This window comes from Temnothorax longispinosus, chromosome 2, assembly GCF_030848805.1.
Source record: "Temnothorax longispinosus isolate EJ_2023e chromosome 2, Tlon_JGU_v1, whole genome shotgun sequence".
Classification (NCBI taxonomy): Eukaryota; Metazoa; Arthropoda; class Insecta; order Hymenoptera; family Formicidae; genus Temnothorax; species Temnothorax longispinosus.
In genome coordinates, this window is record NC_092359.1 from 13,664,906 (window position 1) to 13,686,914 (window position 22,009).

At 36.9% G+C, this 22,009-nt stretch overlaps 1 long non-coding RNA gene across 1 annotated transcript in view; it reads right to left on the reverse strand.

Annotated features, from left to right (window-relative positions):
• Positions 1–5,676: 5,676 nt before the first annotated feature.
• Positions 5,677–22,009, reverse strand: part of LOC139808066 (uncharacterized) — a 60,188-nt gene continuing 43,855 nt past the window's right edge. Inside the window, exon 3 of the long non-coding RNA XR_011730779.1 lies at positions 5,677–6,205. This is a non-coding gene — a long non-coding RNA (uncharacterized lncRNA). The remainder of the gene's footprint in view (positions 6,206–22,009) is intronic.

The following is a 22,009-nucleotide window of genomic DNA, read 5'->3' on the forward strand; positions in this document are numbered from 1 at the left end:
AATAAGATGAGTATCTTTATTATTATGTTTTCTCGAATATTTCAACATCAATCGTAATGTACATCTCTTGTGTACAAGTTTAAGTAGTTTCTGATGTTCAGTATAATAGGCTATTTTTTTCATTGCCTTACAAGAACGAATTGTATTTGATATTATAATCCAAATATCATACAAATGCAAATGTAATGTTTTTTTTGTAACGAATAAACGCATTACAATTTAATAAATATATTTTTTGTCTACGTATATTATATTTAATATATAATGATTATATATCAAAGGCAAACTAAACCACTAACAGAACAGTTTATCTTGTCGCATAAACAATTCAGCAGATAATTGTGACTACAGTGCAGTCACAAAAAGAAATCGTGACGAAGGTAAAGAATTAACGGAGAACTTCTGCTGTATGTAATGCTGTAAGCCTAATCTTCGAATAAAGAATCATGTTTGAGATCCCAAAGGAATCGGAATTATTCCCAAGATAAAACCAAGATAAAATAGATAGTATATCGATTGTGCATTTTTTCACGTTTTACTTTGTAAGATTAATAGTTGTAAGTTATAATAATGCAAGAAGATTAATGTATTTTTAAAGCCTAAATATACAATAGGTGTACTTTTGCTGATTTATTCAATAATTATTGCTGCGTAATCGTTATCGATGAGCTTGTTAACAGCGCGGTTGTATTCATGCGAGCGGCTACTATAATTTCAAATCAACGGTAATGTGAATTTAATCGAATGTCCGTTGTCGTCGTTGTTGTCATGTTTGTTATTTATTCTCTCATTAGATAAGCATCATTCTCGTTGTTCTTATTGAATTATAAATGCATATTAAAGTCAACAATAGTTATATATAGGGTAACTCGGGGGAATATGCCACACTTAAGAAAAACAATTTTTTTCCTATTTCTCTTTCTTTTTGAGGTATCTTTGCATACTGGTCTTCTTTTTCCTTCTTTTATCTGTTATTTATATATAGTTTTAATGTAATATTTTGATTCTTTACTACAATATTAAAAAGAAAGAAATACAAAAGTGTTGCAAAAGTGGCATATTACCCCCATGTGGGGGTATATAATATGCCACATATACAAAAATGTATAGTAATTTAACTTTAGAAGGGAATTCTTGTCTAAAAACATGTAAAAGAATATTTTTATTACAATTTCAATAAAACACTAAAAAAATTCTAAAAAGCACGTTGTCATACTTGTCATACTGTACTTACCCCATAAAAACTATAATATTATACTGACAGGAAGTAAGTAAAACTTGGGCAAAACGTCAGATATAATATTTTTAACAATTTCACAGTATTTACAGTATTTACGCTCCTAGCCGTAGCTTTGTTAAACATAACGAGTGGCATATTCCCCACACTAGCATATTCCCCCTAGTTACCCTAATAGTTTTATGCAGGCTATAGTTTTATTGACAATAATTTTTCTGTAATATATTTGGTTCGCACTTATATTTGATCGAAATTAATTAATTTATTAAGATTATTCCGCAAAAAATTTCTTGCAAAATTGATTAAGCAGCTATAGTTATTGAAAACAACTTGTAATATAATTAACTGTATAATGTCTTAAAAAGTTTGTAAATTCTAAATAAGATTGATTAAATATAATGCTAAAAAATGTTTGCATGTTTTTACAGGGATAAAATAAAATTAGAGAATTGTATATGCAATATGAAAGTCACACTAAAATGAAAATCTTGCAGAGGAAAAATTCGCAGGTAACGAATTTGAGCACCAGCGAGACCGAAGGCGCCCCGAAGACTATCATCGCGTACGCGATTTAACGCGGACAAATAATATTGTAAGGCCTTGCTAACACCATGGAATATTACCATAAGACATACGTCCGGTCAACTTCCACAGGTTTTATAACGTTCACGGCCCGATATTTATGCATTTATGTATTCACGCGTGTGCTGCAACGGTGCCCCCGCCGAGTATTGGTATTTATACGTTTTATGGTGTCCACAGAAAGGGAGAGGAGAGAATCTGTGGCAAGTATATATGCGTATACACCTATACAGCCGGGGCCTTGTGCTCGCAATTGCCCGCGAGGCGATCAGAGCCTACTGGCCCCCACAATTAAGCCGCCATTATGCGCCATAACCAATGCGTAAAAAAACTTATTACTCGAGATTTATGAAATCCGTCTGGTATTAACGAGGGTGATTTTTACGGGCAACCTTGCTGAATTCCGGACAACGAACCCCCCCCCCCCCGGCGGCCGTGATTCGCGCGTAACCCTTCTTTTAAGAAACCACTCTGCACCCCCGCGAAGAAAAGATCTCCAGTTGAGTGCACCATGCGCATCATACGGCGCTCGCATGGTTTACTTTGTGAAGGCGTAATTGCATGATTTAAGAGCGACGTTCTGTTGGTTCGAATTTCTTGCTTGCCAGTTAGTAGATTAATCACGCGAAGTTAATCCTTGCGTTTATCCATACGATCTTGCGAAAAAGAGAGTTACGACTCTCACGCGCGTTCTTCGAAATATCGTGCAATAACTTAATTATATAGTTTCTTAAAGCGCGCGCGTTTTAAAGTTGTTGAAATCCATTTGCGCTTTTCTTACTTTCACTCGCCCGATCCCTTAAGAAAACTGACAGATCTTATTAAAAAATAATTAGTTTTTAAGACATATAATTCATAAAATATCCATAAGGTGAAAGGGTTAATGATAATACTGGAATAAATATGTAATATGATAATATATACGAAATTTAATCTCAAGAGAGAGTTATAAGCACGTCTGTTTTTTTCTTTCAGATTACGCAACATCCAAGAAATAAGTGTCAACGAGTTTCGCGAGACGTGTAATAGAGATGTTAATTTATCCAACTAAGTAAGTAGTTTTCTACCATTAACAAATATTTGATCGTCTAATTTCCTCTCTCACATTTTGCTCTGATAGATGAAGAGTGTGCATACCCGATTTGGCACATCAATCATCGTTCATAAACTCTCGGAATACCGTTAACTCGTTCCTACTTTGTTGGACTTCATTAGGAAGGTTAATTCAGTTTGATATGTGTGACCTTTCGTCGCGATGCATATTAAGTCTTTTAAGCATGCTGACACGAGAAAAATTAAACGTCGAATTATTTCGTTTCAAAAAAATGATTAGTCGCCCAATCGGCAAATGCCGAATGCGCGGTATCGCCATATGCTTATTAATTTTTAAAGTCGAAAATGATTAATGTACCACGCGGCTGAAACGTTTTTCTCACGTATTTACGATGTTCTTTGGGATTATATCATGTGATTGTAATCAATATTCTTTCCCATAAATAAAACTACCAACGATATCAGACATTCGAATCTTTTTTTCTCCGAAAATTACGTCTTTAGGCTAGTGGACTATATATTTCTCATGTTATCCTGAGATATTTTAAAACAATTTGTCACGAGATTACTTACTACCATCTTTCCAGCTCTTAGCCAGGTTAATAATACAATATCTCAACGACTGGATACACATTTCGGCAGTCTCTACGGCTGCTGCCACGAAGCAATGATCGATCGTTAACGAGGGTCATTCTCGCCACGTCAGAACGTGCCACGAAACGGATGTCATCCTCAGACGCGCCGTAAATCGTCGTAAATCAATTACCCGGATACACCAGCCGCAAAGACAATAACGCCGGATTGCGACGAATAATCTCTCGATGTCGGTCCTATGTAAACATATTCTCTACGTACTTTGTCATTAAGTACGTAGAGTACCCGGAATAATAATTGTTGTGTAATCGAATTAGAGATTACGATAGTTTCAACGGAACCGCAAAGTCACGTTTTAACAACGGAATTTTTGCAAAAAATGTATGAAGTATATCTGCAAATAAAGAATTGAAGAGAGAAGACAGTTTTTTCTTCCTCGCATGGCTATATTAATAATCAAAATCCCTTGGAAAAGCCTTTAAATAAAAAAAAGATTCCCCAATATCCTGTGGGAAATTTTAATTTTTAATAAAAAAACAGCGATTTTTTTAAATGTCATGGAGAAATTTTAGTATGGGCAGTATTAGTATAACACAAATATTCAATAATCGTGTTAATCCTTACGATTTTCAAATTTTGTATTAACCGATTATATTTGGACATAAGTTTCGTATGAGAAACAGAAAATACTGTTTTTTAACAATGAGACGTATTTAATAAATGAAAGATACCAGATATATGTTAGAATTAAATATTGACATTAGTACACTGAATATTATTTATACCAATCAACTATCGATGAGATAGGGCATCAAGGTTCGTTTAAGAAAATCGAAGATTTAATCAATATGTAATATCGCTGAAGAGAGAGAAAGAGAGAGAGCGCGTGCGGGCCCATCCTCGGAGTCGATGAAAGAGGAGCCAGACTATATCACGACGTAAAGACGATTAACTTCGCATCGATTTCATTGTATTAACTCGTCTCGGACGCAATCCTAAACCGGTTTAGACCAGCTGGCGTACGAATGCCTGCACCGGTCATGGCACCTCGGCTAATTGAACCGGTCGGGGATTAGTTAGCGCGTACGCACGACCTCTAAATATTTTGGCATTAACGACGAATAAATCACCGCAGCTCGGTCGTGTATCCCGCAGCACGAATAAATCCTGCATGGAATTAGCCGAGCATTAGGCACCTCGTTACAGTGGTCAAACGCAACCAGTGCGATCGAGTGTCCGTGCGTGCGGCTAACATCACACGCGTGCACTCGTATAAATTATTATGTCGAGAGATTTAAATACGGGTTCCTTCAGGCTACTTTATCACGGCATCGTCAATTTAACCGATTTTCGGATTATAAACCGACGAGCACAATAATAAGCTATACGTCGTAACATCCAAAGTTCTGTTAACGCTACGGTTAATGATATACGACCAAGAATGACAAGAGATCCGAAATAAAAGATAAATAAAATGAAAAAGATATCTTCCACACAATCATTGCTCCTCTCTCCTCCTCTCTCTCTCTCTCTCCTCTCCTGTCAATATATTTTTTTTTATGTTCCCAATATACAACTTTATCTTTTTTACATATCGATATTGGAGCTTGTTCTATGCCGTCAACACATCAGAATTATTTTTAATATAATATATTAGAGATATTATTACTTCAAAATATCAAGCATCTTTTTAATATAATTAACACGTAACTGAGATTTATGTAAAAAATTTATTTACTTCGCAATAAAATATATTTGGATTTCATGTCATTTTATCTGCTTTCATGTTATATAATATATAAAGTTATTTATAAAAATATAAATATTAATGGATATAGAATAGCAGATTACAATACAATTACAATTAATAATTATCTCAACACCTTTTTTAAATAAAATAAAATGAATTAATTAAAATATCTTACATGATTCTACCGTTTTTTATATATATTATTTTTATTTTACATAAATAAATATAAAAAAAGATACATAAATATCCATAAATATTTCAATTTTTATCTATAAGATATGAATACCTTGAAGAAATTTAAAATTTAAATTAAAGAACTTTATATGTTTTGCAAAAATGTCAGTATATTATTTTTATAATTTTATTTTAATTCAGTTCCTTTTTTCGTTATTTTTCATTATATATTTATCTAAGCAATAAACTTTAAAATTTAATCAATTAATTATAATGTATCTGATAGTAGAAAAAAATTGAGATATTTAAATAACACTCTTGATATGTCATATCTTTATGATGTTTTTTATGATTTTTCTTTCCTTCTGATCAATTTCAAGCAATTTGTATTATCTTGTTATTACTGTTTGTAATAATTCTGTGATTCATGGTGCATAATAAAGGCAACGCGATATGCCAGTGAATGACCGAATTGTGATTTAATAATAATAACAATAAAGACAGAACAATAAGCTTATAGTGTTCATTTGTATAATGTGTATAATGAAGTTATATGTATATGCTCCAAAAATAAGTTAGTCCATTTAAGGCAATAGATCTATTATATGGAAATATTATCTGTAATACTATATTTATAATACCTTTGTAACTTAAATTTTAATATTGAACTCTAGTTATTTTATACAATATTATTTATTTTATATAAATGTATCTGATATAATTTTCATAAGTCCATTGTCTCAGAATTGATATAAAAAATAATTTATTCACCAGTACGATGCGCAGCAGCGTTGTCACCGCATTGTAATGTTGATCTATAACATACAAGTATAACCAAATTATATAACACAGTGTACAAAATAAAATAAATATTTTATCAAATAATTATTTTTGATGAGGTTAGTGGAGATTTTTGTATCTGCTTTCAATATCAACAAGTCTAAAAGTTGGATAATAGAGCTCGCTTTACATTACAAAAAAAAGAAGAAAATAATTATTATACACATTGAATTGTTATTCGTCAATTAAATAGATGTAGTATAATAAAAAAGTTACATTATATCTTTTGTATATAAATTTGTACAAAATTCAATAATTAAAAACATACTTATGTAACAAGAAAGAAATAAATAAATAATGAGGTACTCTATGGTTGCTCTGCCATAGCCTGATGCCTTCAAGCCTCCACCTTCTTTCAGATTTCGTCTTTGTACTCATACAACACTCATGAAAACACGGTATATACATTATCGATCTTTGCATGACGATTAACTCCCGACGTTAATCTCACGCATCGCGCATTTTAGTCGTATATTTTTCATAATGGAAAAATAACGCGAAAACTATACGACTGCACTTGTAAGTTATGATCTGCTCGACATTCTCCGACGTCTCGCAAATTAGTTCAACAATTCACGAACAGTTTTTAACAAATAACCGCTGTACGATGTCGAGTTCATGCAATTGACAAATATTAAAATTCAAGATTAATTATATACAATTGCTAACTGGAAACGCATTGTGATATTGTCGGATTCAGAGTTGGTCCGTTCTGGAAATAATGAGCGAATCCATTTCGTGAATAAACGAAAATGAAACTGGCAATTTTTTATCCTGATGATATCGTGCAACATGCTGTTGATCGAACTAATTTTAATTAATTAAGGTACGATAAACTGGGATATAAAATCAAAATTTGGTGAAAAATAATACAAGATTAATACGACAATCTTATAATATACAATCAAAGGTCAAACTAAATCGGTTCAGTTACGGTCTGAGCTGGATCTTGGTAGCTAAATTATTATATATTTTTTTGCGTATTACACATATCTTTTCCAACATTGGTAAAGTGCGCGCCGCGCCGACTAGATTTGTCAGACGTCGTTATAACACAGTTCCCCTTGGAGTAAAATCCCCTCCCTCCCCGTAATTAAATCAATTCGATTTTAACCATCTAAATAACTGTAAAGAAATTATTGCGAGAAATATTACCTCAGCTAGGGTTCGAACCTGGAATGAGGGAGGTTCTAGGTCGAACCCTGGCTGAGATAATATTTTTCGCAATAATTTTTTTACAGTTATTTAGATGGTTATTTAGGGGATTTTACTTCAAGGAGAACTGCGTTATAAGTCTGACAAATCTAGTCAGCGCGCAGTTTACTAATGTTGCAAAAGATATGTGTAATACACAAAAAATATATATAATAATTTGGCTACCAAAGATCCAGCTCGGACCGTAAATGGCGATTTAGTTTGGTAAAAAACTTCTTCGATTTTTGTTTTGACTGAATAAATTGCATAAAAGATTTATTTCGATAAAAAACTGTTATTACGACACATTTATGAATCGTTAATCATAGGAGTTAATTTGATCTTGTGCGCTGACAATAGAGAAAAATTGCATTTTTTTTTTTACAGTTGTCACGGGCGCATTTGGAGAGATAATAAGCGAAGATACACACGGAGCGACTCACGCCGCTGTCTTTGGACCGCGCGAACGTCGTAAACAAGGTTGAATGGTACATTGTATGCCGCAGGAAACAAACGCCAATTTGTCGCGACGAAATATTTAACGAGCTATAAAATAAAGTTGTATGCGAATATTCTGCTCCGCGTGTCTCTAATTAACGCTTGATAAACATATTGATGTATCACGGCTCTCCGTCACTTAAATCATTCGATATGATATGACGATTTATGAATGAATTAATCGTGCCTGCTTAATGGCCGTCGCTTCGACACTTTTACGAAATGTTAATCGCGCGAAGTAGACGTCATTTGTTTGTAGGAGAGAGTCGTATTTTCGTCTGGTACTCATCGCGAATGTATTTTGAAGAGTGATACAATGAATGATTCGCACAAGTCTTGTAGAAAATGATTACGTCAGACACATTCTGGTACTTGTCGCGATTGCATTTCGTAAGGAATTGTGATAAACGGAGTAACATAAATGTCGCTGCCTATCGGCTAGAGACCTCGCCGTGCAATAGTAGCGCGGCAACCTTGCATACGCAACAACGCGCTGTATACAATAGCACACAAACACAATATTGTCGCATGTTGCGCGTGATTATAACCAAAATATTTATAATAGAAAACATGCCGAATATTCTGCTACTTGTATTTCGAAAGAATTTCGACGCGCGGGCTATTAACGCACATAATGTGTCTTGTCTTGCGAATTTTTTAGTATCGTCTAAAAGAAGATGATTAATTTTGCTCAATTATAAAATCTTTTTTATATCAAAATTTGGGATAGAGTTCCATTTATCATTTTATATGCCAAATAATACAGCAAAAAACATGCGAGAAACTATAAGAAATTGTATATGTACATAAAATATATACAAATATGTCATTAGACTCGTGAAAATGTCGACAAATTAATAATCGGCGACTAATAATCGGCGCGCAGTTTATTAAGTTGGAATATATGTATATGTATATTATATACATTGTAATTCGTTACTTCTGTAACTATTAATTTCTTTACTTGCGCACCACGTACCGCGCCTGACTCGCGTATCGCCGTTTATTAATTTGTTAAAATATATACATTTGGATAAAATTATAAATAAATATCTTGTATTCTAATAATTCTAATATTACAGATCACTTAAAATGGACTTGATATACATTTTATATATATTTATATGCAATATAAAAAAACACTGAAAAATCAGATATGTATTCGTATATTAAAATAACATTATAAACATTAAAATACATTAAAACACACGCATGATAAGATTATAAATAGAACTTTATCAACTAGAAAAATTATAATTTACGTAAAGCGGATTGTATAAAGATATCGTTGTGCGAGAATCTTAATTTAATCAATAATTATGTTGCAATTTTATATTTTAATAAAGTGCATCTCGGATGCAAAATTTTATTAACTAATTTGTAATCAAATTTCAAAATACACGTAGTAAATATCGCATAAGTTTTCCATGGTTTCAACGTTTAGTAACGGCTGAGACGCAATTCGCGGCCGATCTAGAGCAGATTAGTCGCGCGAGAAATCGATATCGAGGCGCGGAATAGTGTCTCATTGGACACGTACACGTGCACGATTGAGTAGGTAACTGTTAACCGGCAATAAACCCGATTCACGATCGGTTTCACATGGCGGTCATGCAGCCGGAGAGGATAGCGCGCGCCGTGGAATACGAATGGCCGCCATTGTTGCCAGACCAAACCGTTTTAATGGACTCTTATAATAGCTACTAGCTCCCTTCATAGTCACACCAGTGGCGTGATCCTTGATTTGACGATCAAAAGAAACCCGATTTCTCGATTGTACCCGATCGATGAAAGCAATTACAGCTTGCCGTAATAGCGCAGTTATAATATCGCTCTGGCCATTAAATGCTCTTGATATTTTATTGTTGTCTTATTAATCGCTTCCAAAGTTTTCTTGATCCTTTCTATTAATTTGTTGACTTTCTTATGATTAGGCTTATTATGTCACAATTCAAAATAAAGTTAGAAAAAAATCGCATTAAATGACAGCAAACCGAAAAATTGAGACATATGTGTCATAAGCGAGGTCATAAGTCACAAGAGAATTTAATTACTATATAGACTGTCAAAAGCTTTTCTATGTAAAATCAAATATGAGGCAACAGCTGGAGTATAAAAAAGAATATTACCGTTTAATAAAATTTAAAAAAGTAGAAAAATGTTTTTTTTAATGTTTAAATAAAAAATAATAAATAACATACAATAAGATATTGTAATAACGATAAAAGTTGAACGTGGTGACTTTCGTGCGATAGCGCAGAGAGAGAGAAGAGAGTGAAGAGACACGCGATGCCATGACTCGCCTGATGCTGGCTTATCGATAAGGGCGCGAGACGGACCGGGGGGGATATACGAAGAGCGCGTTATCGGCGGTACAAAATCGTCGCGCCGGGATGCAGACGTTAGAACCGCCATTGTGTCAGGTCGACACGTGATTAATTTGACGAGGTAATAATTGCCGTTCAAAGGCAGATTCGGTAGATACGTACGGTAAGATAAATGGCGCGGAGTCCCGCAGACGTTCCTTTTTATTTCGACGAGGGTACGAGAGTGGGGGAGCGAATCTCTCGTCCCCTCGTCACCGGCCTCCGGTCGGAGCATCGATTTATCTTCGGACGATCTAGTAATTAATTTTAAACGCAATATAATTGGCTGCTCGTAATTTAGGCGATGCCCGCGCTCTTCCTCCGACGATGATTAGGCCAACGCACTCGCTCGAGAGCCTCTTAATTGACTCGTTGCCCTCTTTCTTGCTCCCCCTATGGCTCGTCCCACCTCTCGCCCTCCTTACCTTTCTCTCGCGACCGTCATTACATCACGTATGTTGCATGTTGCGAGCGTAGTTTAAAAGATATTTGCATAAAGTGTTGCCGAGAATTTCAGTTTACTCAGTCCTTTCCTGATCACCTTTATCGCTCGAGTGTGTTTTAAGACTCTCCTCAATGAATATATTTTCCGTAATATTTAAAAATATTATTAAACATGCATTTGATCATAAATATCACACGTTCGTGCGTAAATATACAATATTTTATTATACTTGATTTATTATATTTATACCTTTATAACAACATTATCGTCGCTCTTAGCAGAAGATATATGTGATACGTGTGCGTGTGATACAGCATATTTGTGCTCTGCGAGAGCACATTATAAATCTTTTAACAATCTCTGTTTTCTCGAGTAATTTTACGTCCGCAGTCAACGCGATCGTGTTCCTTCTTAACTCGAACGCTGTTCCGTTAACGACCGACAACGATTTTCACTACGTTTCTGCTGCCGCAAAAAGCGGCAACTTGAAGGAATCCGATGTGAATCGAGATGGTTTCCGCCTGCCCGCTTCGTCTTCGCGCGTCGAGTCCGAGTTTCGGCTTCGAAACAGCCGTTCTTTTTTCTATCTTTTGCCTCGCGTCGTGTGGAATCCGCGATATTCACCCTTTCTCCCGCTCCACCGGACCCCCGTCGACCCGTCCGCATTAAAAATGTATCAATCTCGTGCAGCCACAGTGTTTTGTCGGGGCAGCTTGGCGTGGAATCTTAAAGGTGTCGTAAAGAATAACTCTTGCTAAGACTTTAGTGATGACGAGCGAGAGACGATCGTATCTTTCGAAATCCGCGTTTTTCCGACACCGGAAGTGTCCAGTATCGAGTGTTGAATTATGTAAAGACATTCTTTACATAATTTCTGGAAAATAAAATACCTGTTCTAATACGTATTACACATATATCTCATGCGCAAAGAGATAAGACCTCCATATTTTATCATTCTACATATGTCTCTATATATGTGCGTAAAAATTCTTTTTTAAGTTTACGTTGTCACAATTTTACAATTTTCGATGTAGAGTATATCCAACTTGGCACGAGACACTACCGTGTCTCTTGATGTTTTTGTTAAAAAATTTCGTAAAATATTTGTCAAAGGAATAAAATTTCCAAAGTAAATAGCAATTCGTTCTGACATGGGCGTTTCATCTTTTGACTCCGTCTGGAATCTCGGCGTTAGCATTCGTCTTTAAACGAGTATCGCGGCTCGATAGTCGCGAGTAGATCTCCCGACGAATTTTACATCAGGTCCAGCGCCGAATATGGTCGGTGTGCCTGAGGTGGGATGGCGAAAGAGGGGCCCTACAGTAGAGGCAGGAACATCACTAAAGTGTCAGCGGCATCACAATTCGCGAGGAGCAAAAGAGCGCTTGTTAGCGGGCCCGAAACCGGCAAAAAAGCCAGCTCGCCCTTCAAGAGCAAATAAAAATCTCCTGCACCTTCTGGCTTCTACTCTCTCCCCCCTGCACGCGTCTCTACATTGGAGGGGAAGACGAAAGATTGAAAGGGAGAACGAGCCGCGCGCTGTTTGTCCAGCGAAGGGCCTCAAAAGTTCTCCGCGAGACAAAAGAACGATTGCTTCTCTTTGATCCTCTCGGGCGTGTGTAAAATGTATGTTTCGCATGTAGAAAAATTATGCGAAGTTAATGATGTGTTGTTAGAAATACTTGTGGCTGGATCAGATCTCGAATAAGTAAAAAAATAGACAGTTATATTTATTTTGTGGTTATTCGTAAAATTATAATATTTAAACATAAAGTAGCGTTTTATAAAACTTAAAATTAAGTTTGCCAAAACCAAAATACTGAGTCTAATATGCATTATTTAATTACTCTAAGCTCTAAGGCAGTCTAAGGCATCACGTCAGGATCCATTCAAGTTATCAAGTTTTGTCCGAACGCATGACAACAAACAACGCGGGTAAAGTTGCAGAAGTACTGCCTCACCTCAAAATCGAATGAAAAAATACGTTTTCGACGTATTTTTGGCTGCTGATTACGAATATCATAATATAATTTGGCGGTCGGACATATTGGAGCCGCCATTTTGGAAAAAACGTCGAAAAACGCGACTTTTTCTATATTTTTGCTTCTATAGTCAAAAATATGCATCGGATAAAAAAATATTTCAAATAAAAAAGATAGAGTATTAAATTTTCTATAAAAAAGTTGTATAAATTCTTTTCCTAATCTCAAAAGGAAGCTCATAAATGAGCGATTAATGTGACCATAATGCGTTTACGTTCGTATGCAAAGTACATATGCTTATGAGACTCGCTGTACTTTCCACACACAAAATGCTTGTTAATAGTTGTCCATGCGTGCGTGTGTTTACCGAGTTTAAACCCTTTCTGGAATGTGTGTGTGTCCTGCTCTCGGCATCACCCAGAATCAACGACGTGAACGTAGCAGGATACTGATCCCTTCGGGGTGTTGGTTTAATAGGTTAGTGACGCGCGCTTTAAAAGTATTCAAGTATTTAAAGCGCGTCAACTAACCTATGTAGGTTAGTGACGCGCTTTAAAAGTATTCAAGTGTTTAAAACGCGTCAACTAACCTATGTAGATTAGTGACGCGCTTTAAAAGTATTCAAGTATTTAAAGCGCGTCAACTAACCTATATGTAGATTAGTAACGCTTTAAAAGTATTTAAGTGTTTAAAGCGCGTCAACTAACCTATGTAGGTTAGTAACGCGCTTTAAAAGTATTTAACTGTTTAATAATTTTCGTTAAAGCAGGGCACACACACACCTGCTTTAACAAAAATCACAACTTCTATAAAGCAGGGCATACACACGTGCATGTGTACCCTGCTTTAACGAAAATCATTAAACAGTTAAATACTTTTAAAGCGCGTTACTAACCTACATAGGTTAGTTGACGCGCTTTAAACACTTAAATACTTTTAAAGCGTCACTAATCTACATAGGTTAGTTGACGCGCTTTAAATACTTGAATACTTTTAAAGCTCGTCACTATTCTACATAGGTTAGTTGACGCGCTTCAAACACTTGAATACTTTTAAAGCCCGTCACTAACCTACATAGGTTAGTTGACGCGCTTTAAATACTTGAATACTTTTAAAGCGCGCGTCACTAACCTATTAAACCAACACCCCGAAGGGATCAGTATCCTGCTACGTCCACGTCGTTGATCCTGGGTGATGCCGAGAGCAGGACACACACACATTCCAGAAAGGGTTTGGACTCGGTAAACACACGCACGCATGGACAACTATTAACAAGCATTTTGTGTGTGGAAAGTACAGCGAGTCTCATAAGCATACGTATTTTGCATACAAACGTAAACGCATTATGGTCACATTAATCGCTCATTTATGAGCTTCCTTTTGAGATTAGGAAAATAATTTATACAACTTTTTTATAGGAAATTTAATACTCTATCTTTTTTATTTGAAACATTTTTTTATCCGATGCATATTTTTGACTATAGAAGCAAAAATATAGAAAAAGTCGCGTTTTTCGACATTTTTTTCAAAATGGCGGCTCCAATATGTCCGACCGCCAAATTATATTATGATATTCGTAATCAGCAGCCAAAAATACGTCGATAACGTATTTTTTGATTCGATTTTGAGGTGAGGCAGTACTTCTGCAACTTTACCTAAATGTCGTTTCGAAATCCTCGTATTTCGACGATTCAGCTTTAATGACGTAAGAATTTTGAAGAGCATCATCCGTTTAGTAGCGAACAGGCCCGAAACTCTGCGGTAGGACAAAAGGAGCGTTGGTCACACTCCTCCTTCTGTCTTTCTCCGGATTCCTCCGAATGCCGAGAATTTCCTTCGGCCTCCTCGCCCCGCCCGCGGGGCTCCCCAGAGACAGTTTCTTCAGCATCCACGGCGTTCCTGCCTACGTCGAATCCGCAATCGGTCTTTGGCCAGAGCCGACAGCTTCTCCGCGCCGCAATGTTTCGATACAAATTACATGAAGAGCGACACAAGGGACGGGTGGGGGGGGGGATGGTGGAGAGGAGAAGAGAATCCGAATCCTCCTTTCCTCGGGAAGACCTTACGACGCAGAGAGACAGGAGAGACTGATGTTATCATCAGCCGTCGCGGGACCATTCTTTTTGCACCGTGATGCAAACCCTCCCCGTTTCCTATATCCTCTCTCTTCGCGTCGCTCTTCGCACTCGTTCGTTTGTGTGATGCCGATCATTTACGATATCGCGAAAAGAAGCGCGCGATGAATTCAAACCGTCTCTCGCTTTCTCTCTCGACCCGCGATGATTTATTAAAACACCAAAATGAGCCTTGCGCGAAGGTGTGTGTCAAAATTCGCTGTATTTATACTGAAGAATATATATGTGCGGCATTTTAAATTAACTTAGGATATTGCTACAAACTTAGAAAATATTTAAAACATTAATTTTCAATTATAGATATGCATCGAAACTTGTAAAATAGACGTCTAAAGTAAACTATAGAATAAACCGTTCAATGAACGGTAATCTCCTCAGAAATCTCAATTACTCGTTCGTTGCTTGATTGCCTAGACGCGAAATATCTACCGGCACCGCCGAATTACTCGCGCGATACACCGATCTCGATCTCGCGACTAGAATCAACGTTATTCCGACTGCTCATTATCCCGTTCCCGGGAACAGGTAGAAACCGAACGCTCGCATACATGGTTGCACCCGTTGCACTCGCAATCACTCTATAAGCTGGGAATTTAAGTAACGCGGCGGTAATTTACGGCGTTGCTTTCCAGTCTCGCGGGAGACCGCTCATAATCATTAACGGTGGATTCGGTTAGTTGCAACACGCCCTGATATCTCCATATCGGTTAACCGGAGAAAATGCCAATATAGAGATCGACGCTCGGGATAGACGAGACAAGCTCGTAATCCCTCGGCGCGGCAGTTTTGCGCGAGTTTATGAGGTTTCTTGCGCCCGTTCTCGATGGTGCCGGCACTAACAGCCGTCACTAATGCGCCTGTTGTTTCTCCCTTCTTCGTGCTACTCTCGTGCTAGACTCTGCGAGTTACTCGGTCAAGTAAAGTACCCTGTCTCCTTATGGCGATTCCCCTTAAATCGCTTCATCACGCCCCGCCACGCGGAAACTTGGCCGAGTTCGCTCGGCCGACTCGGAGAACTTGAAGAGCGAATAATATTGACGACCAACTTCTTTAACGAACTTCCTACAACTTTTCTGAGACATTTTGTAGAAGATGAATTGTTCCGCGTGTCATAAGAGCATATATTGCTCATTTGCTACAACAATGACATAACTCGGAAAACAAAATTTTCCAAAACATAAGTTTGAATGTTTTGAATCATTAAAATCATTAATATTATATTTTTAATTAAATACGATTTTGATGCAATAACTGATTGTAGAGAAACAAAAATATCTAGCTATATATTAGCTCTTCATTCAGTGTATTGAATTTTCATCCTTCTTTTGCAAACAGTTCAAAAATGACAATTTTTGAGTTATGTTATTGTTGTAGCAAATGAGCAATATATTGCAACGTACAATGTGAAAATTTGATGGAAAATAAAATCTTATTTACTTTTTTACATTTAAAGTTTTTTTTCAAAATCTTTTAACTTGTAAGAAATTCTATTGTATAAATAATATAAAATTTAAATAATTAATAATCACATATTCTTTTTGATACATATGATGATAAATTTTTGTTTATTCTCATACTGACATTCTATCAGTAACAAATTTATTGTAATAACAAAATATATTTGCTACAAGATAGATTGTTTGCTGTAACAAGAAATGTAGATGTTTCTATAAATATATTTATTCAGCAAAACTTTTCTGTCTTGTCAGCAAAATAGATTTCTCTGTAACATCAAACAATTGTTATCATAGCAATAACCATAGCAAAATTTACTTTTGTATCAAATATACAGTAGCAGTAATAATTTGAAACAGCTAAAACATTTTTCTTCGAATAGATATGTTAAAACAAATGGCATTCATCTTATTGTCGGCTAATGTCGATAGCGGTAATTCTAGAATGCGTGGCCGAATGAATGGAAACGATACAATCGCTTCTCCGACCGTGGTATATTCTGACAATCGTACACGTACACGTATCGCCAAGACGACACGGAGAACCGCGCGAGTATCGTCGTTACAAGCTTTCGTTTCTCATACTCGGCGCGAGGTAAATCACGCCGACTAGTTAGTCGCTAGCAATGATCGGAAACGGACCGTGCCGTGCGCATTCCCGCATGCGGAATCGCTCGTGCCGTATGCGGCCGCGACGACCTAAAATCCAACAAATTGAACACGAGCGGTGAGTCTTAATCGTCGATCTGCCGTAGTGAAAACCGTCGCCATCATCGTCGTCGATTCCACTAGCGTGTTCGCGCGTACAACAAACGCGCGTGGCTCGTTAGTGAAGATTCGAGCAAATCGAGCGATACGCTGACTCTCTTTTGAACAACCACGTCTTTGTAGATTTTAGAATTCGAGATACCCAGATCCGAGGTCAGTTTAGGTCACTTTCTTATTAATTAATTTGAAAAATACATATAATCATATAACGGCAAAATATTCGTTTCGTGTAATAAGATTATTTTATTTATTTGATTAGACTATTCCTAAGAGAAATTTAATTAGTCGTATTCAGTAATTAATTTAAATATTTTACTAACTAGCAAAAAAAATTGTAACCTAAAATTCCATTGAAGTCTTTAATTGAAATCTGTTTTTTATAATGTATAAATACCTAGATTTAATAATTAAATGATACTTAAACAAAATGTTATTTCCGATGATTATTCTAGGTTTCATTTATTTCATCAAACGCCACTAGGCTCGATTTCTCTATCTGTCTATCGCACCTTTGCATACGATCATTCTCTCTCATCCATAGGGTTAACAAATGATCGCACGTTTCCCAAGACAAGCCAATTGTTGTTTGATCGCGATCGTTTCGACGTTAAATGCGTGAAAGCCGCGGCTTCTATCGCTTGACGACTGCAGAAAAGGCGGAAATGTATGTGCCTTGCGGCGTAAGCAAATTATTATCCTCGCATTGTCCGCCTCTCTTATCCATTGATTTCTATCCACTGTATTCACCTTACCGACATAAGAATGAAAATCTAAATTATACACCTAGAGAAAGACGATTAAAGGAAATTTATTACATAATTGTCAATAATGATTCAATATTATTTTAGAATAGCTTTCAAACAGAGATGTAATTAATTTTAATACAGAAAAGAGATATGGCATTTCACTTTCTCCACACTAAAAAAAAATATTTAGATAAAACAAAATATTCATTAAATGGCTCCTAACAGCTTATTTATACACATGTTTATTTAAAATCAGATATTTTTATTTAAATTAAGTAAAAATATCTAATTCTTAATAAATATGTATATTTTATATTAAGTAAATAAGCTGTAGGAGCCTAATAAATATTTTTTTTAAATTTAAATATTTTTTTCAGTGATTTCACTTATGAAATTTGGTCACAGAGATCTTTGATAAATTACAAATATTAATCCAAATTTTGTTGTAAATTATTTTAGAATTTATATTTGTTTTACAGCTATTTCTACTTCTTCTCTTTTCTCCCGCTTAGTTTTTTCGCTTTTTAAATCGTTTGCGTCGGTCGTTAGTTACCTCTAGCTGCATGCATTATGTATCTCTTTTTTTTCCTGGTCTCGTAATTAGAGTAATTCCCGGTTAACAAGCGATCAAAGGAGTAGTACAAGTGGCTACACGCTCACAGCGACTATTATCGGGTTATTTTCTTCTATTTTCGAACAGTGCCGCGGGCAACACTGTGTGTTTACTTTCACTTACAATGACGTATTGCACTTATTTATCTCCACGGTTGTCATTGTTCTTAATAACACGGTAATGGAATTAAACTTAATCATCATGCCTTGTTGCAATAATAAGTATACTTCGTGCTCGTGAGATATGAGGCCACAGAGCTACGATACGTGATCGTTTGAATCGAGATAATTGGTATTTATATATAAATTTTAATTCATCATATTCAATACTGTCTAATTAATTTTCTGTTTAATAAATACAGAGATATATTAGATATATATGATATCGCGCGCGATATTTACTCAATATTATTAAAACATTAGCAATATTGGCATACAGATCAAACACTCCGTGATTTGAAGATACGAAAGCACCTTGAATGATTATATACTATAAGCGTTACTGAGTACGTGTAAATAATATTCCGAGGGATAGCCGGGTAATATCCGGTGCACCTAGGAGGACCATGGTGGAATTAAAAGGGGCTCGGGGAACAGATTGGCCGATGTTGGTCCGAAGGTAATGGTCGGCTAAACGGTGGCGGCGCCTTGATATGTAAACGCTGGAATTTCCGTGAGCGGCGCGATCGTGCTTGCAGGACACGAAACGATTGCACCGCGGAAAAGGGCGGAATGGAGAGAGAGAGAGAGATAGATGGACAGGGAGGAGGAGACGATGCACTCTCATCGGAATGCCATGCGCAAAAGAGAGAAGAAGAGAAAGAGTTATCTCGGTAATAGCGTCCGTTTACATCGTCCCTTTAGCGTCCGGTGTTTCGCGTACGGCATTTGTCTTCGACCTTCTTCGGTGGAGAGCGAATCACGCCGCACGCGGTCGTTTCGCGAGATCGCTTTGATCCTCGTCCGCTCGCGAGAGTCGCGGGATTTTGCCGGAATGTGCTTTTCCCGTTTTCGCAGATAAGGCACGAGGTGCTAATAAATCGTCATCAAATTCCACTTGGATGAATACTCGCGATAGATGAAGATAATTTAAATCGTCATTAATCTTAAACATGACACCATACAGTCTATACAAGATACACATCTGTCTTTAATTAGCTAAATGTGTAATGCATAATGCGTTACAAATTAAGCGATCATTTCATATACATATAGTACAATGGATAGTATTTCATTAATGCAGCGCGTGGAACATAAGTACGGCGAGTAAGTAATTATCATCTCGCAACTTGTTGACGAAGTGATTAAGGTCGAGCGAATTGAGCTGTGTGAAGTTGGCCCTCCCCCCCCCACTACTGAAAGTCCAATAATAACTATTACCATTCGTTTGGTGGTCGTTTGGTGGTGTTTGGTAGTCCATTCCTGATGATTGGTAGTCAAAACTGTAACTAATAATGCGAATCGTGTGAGATATAAATTAATCGCGCCCGCGCAAATGGCATAGTGTTTCATAAAAAGCAAAGGAAGTTAATCCACGTGCGAGCCGTCGGCATCGCCTCAACAACGTGCAACGTGGATGTAGCCCGCCTAGAATATCAAGATCTTATATACTCATCCGCGCATTCTTCCGCGTGATTATTTTGTTTCACGCGCGTAGCGGCAAAAAACCCACTAATCTCGCCGCAACGCGAGCAAGAAAAAGAATTACGTGGGACAGGGAAACGACCTGCAGCGATTTTTTCGGAATGCACCGGCTCGCGGGACGCATTCAAATCGCTTCGTCGCTTCGTTTTGCGTCCACCGCCGCATCGGATTGACGTTGAAGGATGACTCGTTCTTCTCGGCAGCGCATCGGCGGTCCCTCGCGCATCGTGGGATCGGTCCACCCCGGAATCGGGTTAAGAAGGGAGACGAGCCTTGTGATGGAAAGCGAGAGAGCAATGGCAAGAGAAGGAAAATAATTTTTTGTTTGCGGTTGGAATGCTTACGCGTGAATTACTACGATCTGTATGTAAATTCACGTATATCTTTTCTAATTCTTTTATTATAATAGAGGTTTCAAATAGAGGTATTATAGGTATATCAAAGAAAATTTGAATCAAGATTTTGAAGTTCCAGTCATGAAAGAGATAAAAAGAGTAGATATATATACGAGAAATTTTACACAACTCTCTCTAGGAAAAATAAAATAAGAAAAAAGGGACGGAAAACTATTGTAAGCATTTTTGTCGCTAGTTGGATTATGGAATGACATCGGTAACGCGCGAGATGCGTCTAAGAGCCGACGGAATAGGCCCTAAATCCGCACAGGTGGAAATTCTCTAATACCGTAATAGGTTGCAATCCGTTCTGCGATCCGTTGCACGTTCGGAGAACGAGGAAGGAGTAAGAAGACGAATCGGGGATTCTCGAACAGTAACAGCCGGGAACCGTAGGGGGATTGATGAAAGAGCGCGACTTATGCATACCATGTAAGTGATGAGCATGAATAATTCATTATAATAAAATAATGCAGCCTGTCCGAGAGCTCCAGTCACCGACGACGAACTGAAGCGCAAAAACGTTCTAGAGTCGCGGCGCTATAACGCCGGCAGACGGATTTTTTTAAAGAATAGGTCCATCCTCAAATCGCCAGTTGGTATAAGCTTTCTTGCGAGAGTTCTTGTGCCCCGAGAATGTATCGCGTTGTGTCATTCGCGTGTACCACGCCAATGTTCCGAATTATTTTCGTGAACTAGATTCTAATATATAGAATTATGAAGAAATTCGTCGAAAGTGTCGCGGCAATGAGGCAGACATTTTTCGAAGCGCGAATTATGGCTCTTTATTTCCTGCTTATCGACGGAATCATGACGATAAAATTTTACACCTGGTGCAAGAATACGAGAGAAAAGACTAGGCGAGAGACCGCGACATCGTTTACATTCAAAGTTACGTTGTATCGGTTGCAACGAAATTAGAGTCCCTCTAATCTGCAGAGTGGCCATACGGTAGCAACTTTTGATTGGTTTGCCATTTCTTGACAAAAGCAAGAGAAACAGAAAGAGATATAAGAGAGAAAGAGAAAGCGATGTGAATGTATATCCTTCTCTCTCGCAAAATTTTGCCAGAACTGTCAAGTTGGCTATCTGATTAGAGAGACTTAAGCGAAATAGTCTACCGGACGAGAAGAAACAGACGAACGTAGATGGAAAAAGAGAGCAGGGTAAAAGAACTCTGAAGATAATCGCGGTAAATCAGACGAGAAACAATGGCTGGTCCGTGTAACTGCGATTATTCGTGTCATAAAATAAGATTTAAATTATGAAATCTAGATTAAAATAGAAAATGTACAAAAAAATATTTGTATTTTTCGATAAATATGCTATAAATTATTTATACGTTTTTATGAAACAAAAAGATAAGGATAAGTAAAATTAATTACGAGGAAAACATTTCGTGATCGAAGCTGTTCAATTTGCGTTTAGAGGCGCACCCGCAAATTGAATTTGGACGTTCGGCTGAGAGGATGCGGGCATTTGCTGCAGGTGTCGCAAAGTGAATCGGAACAAACAAGCATTCGAAAGCGAATGCTGAGAT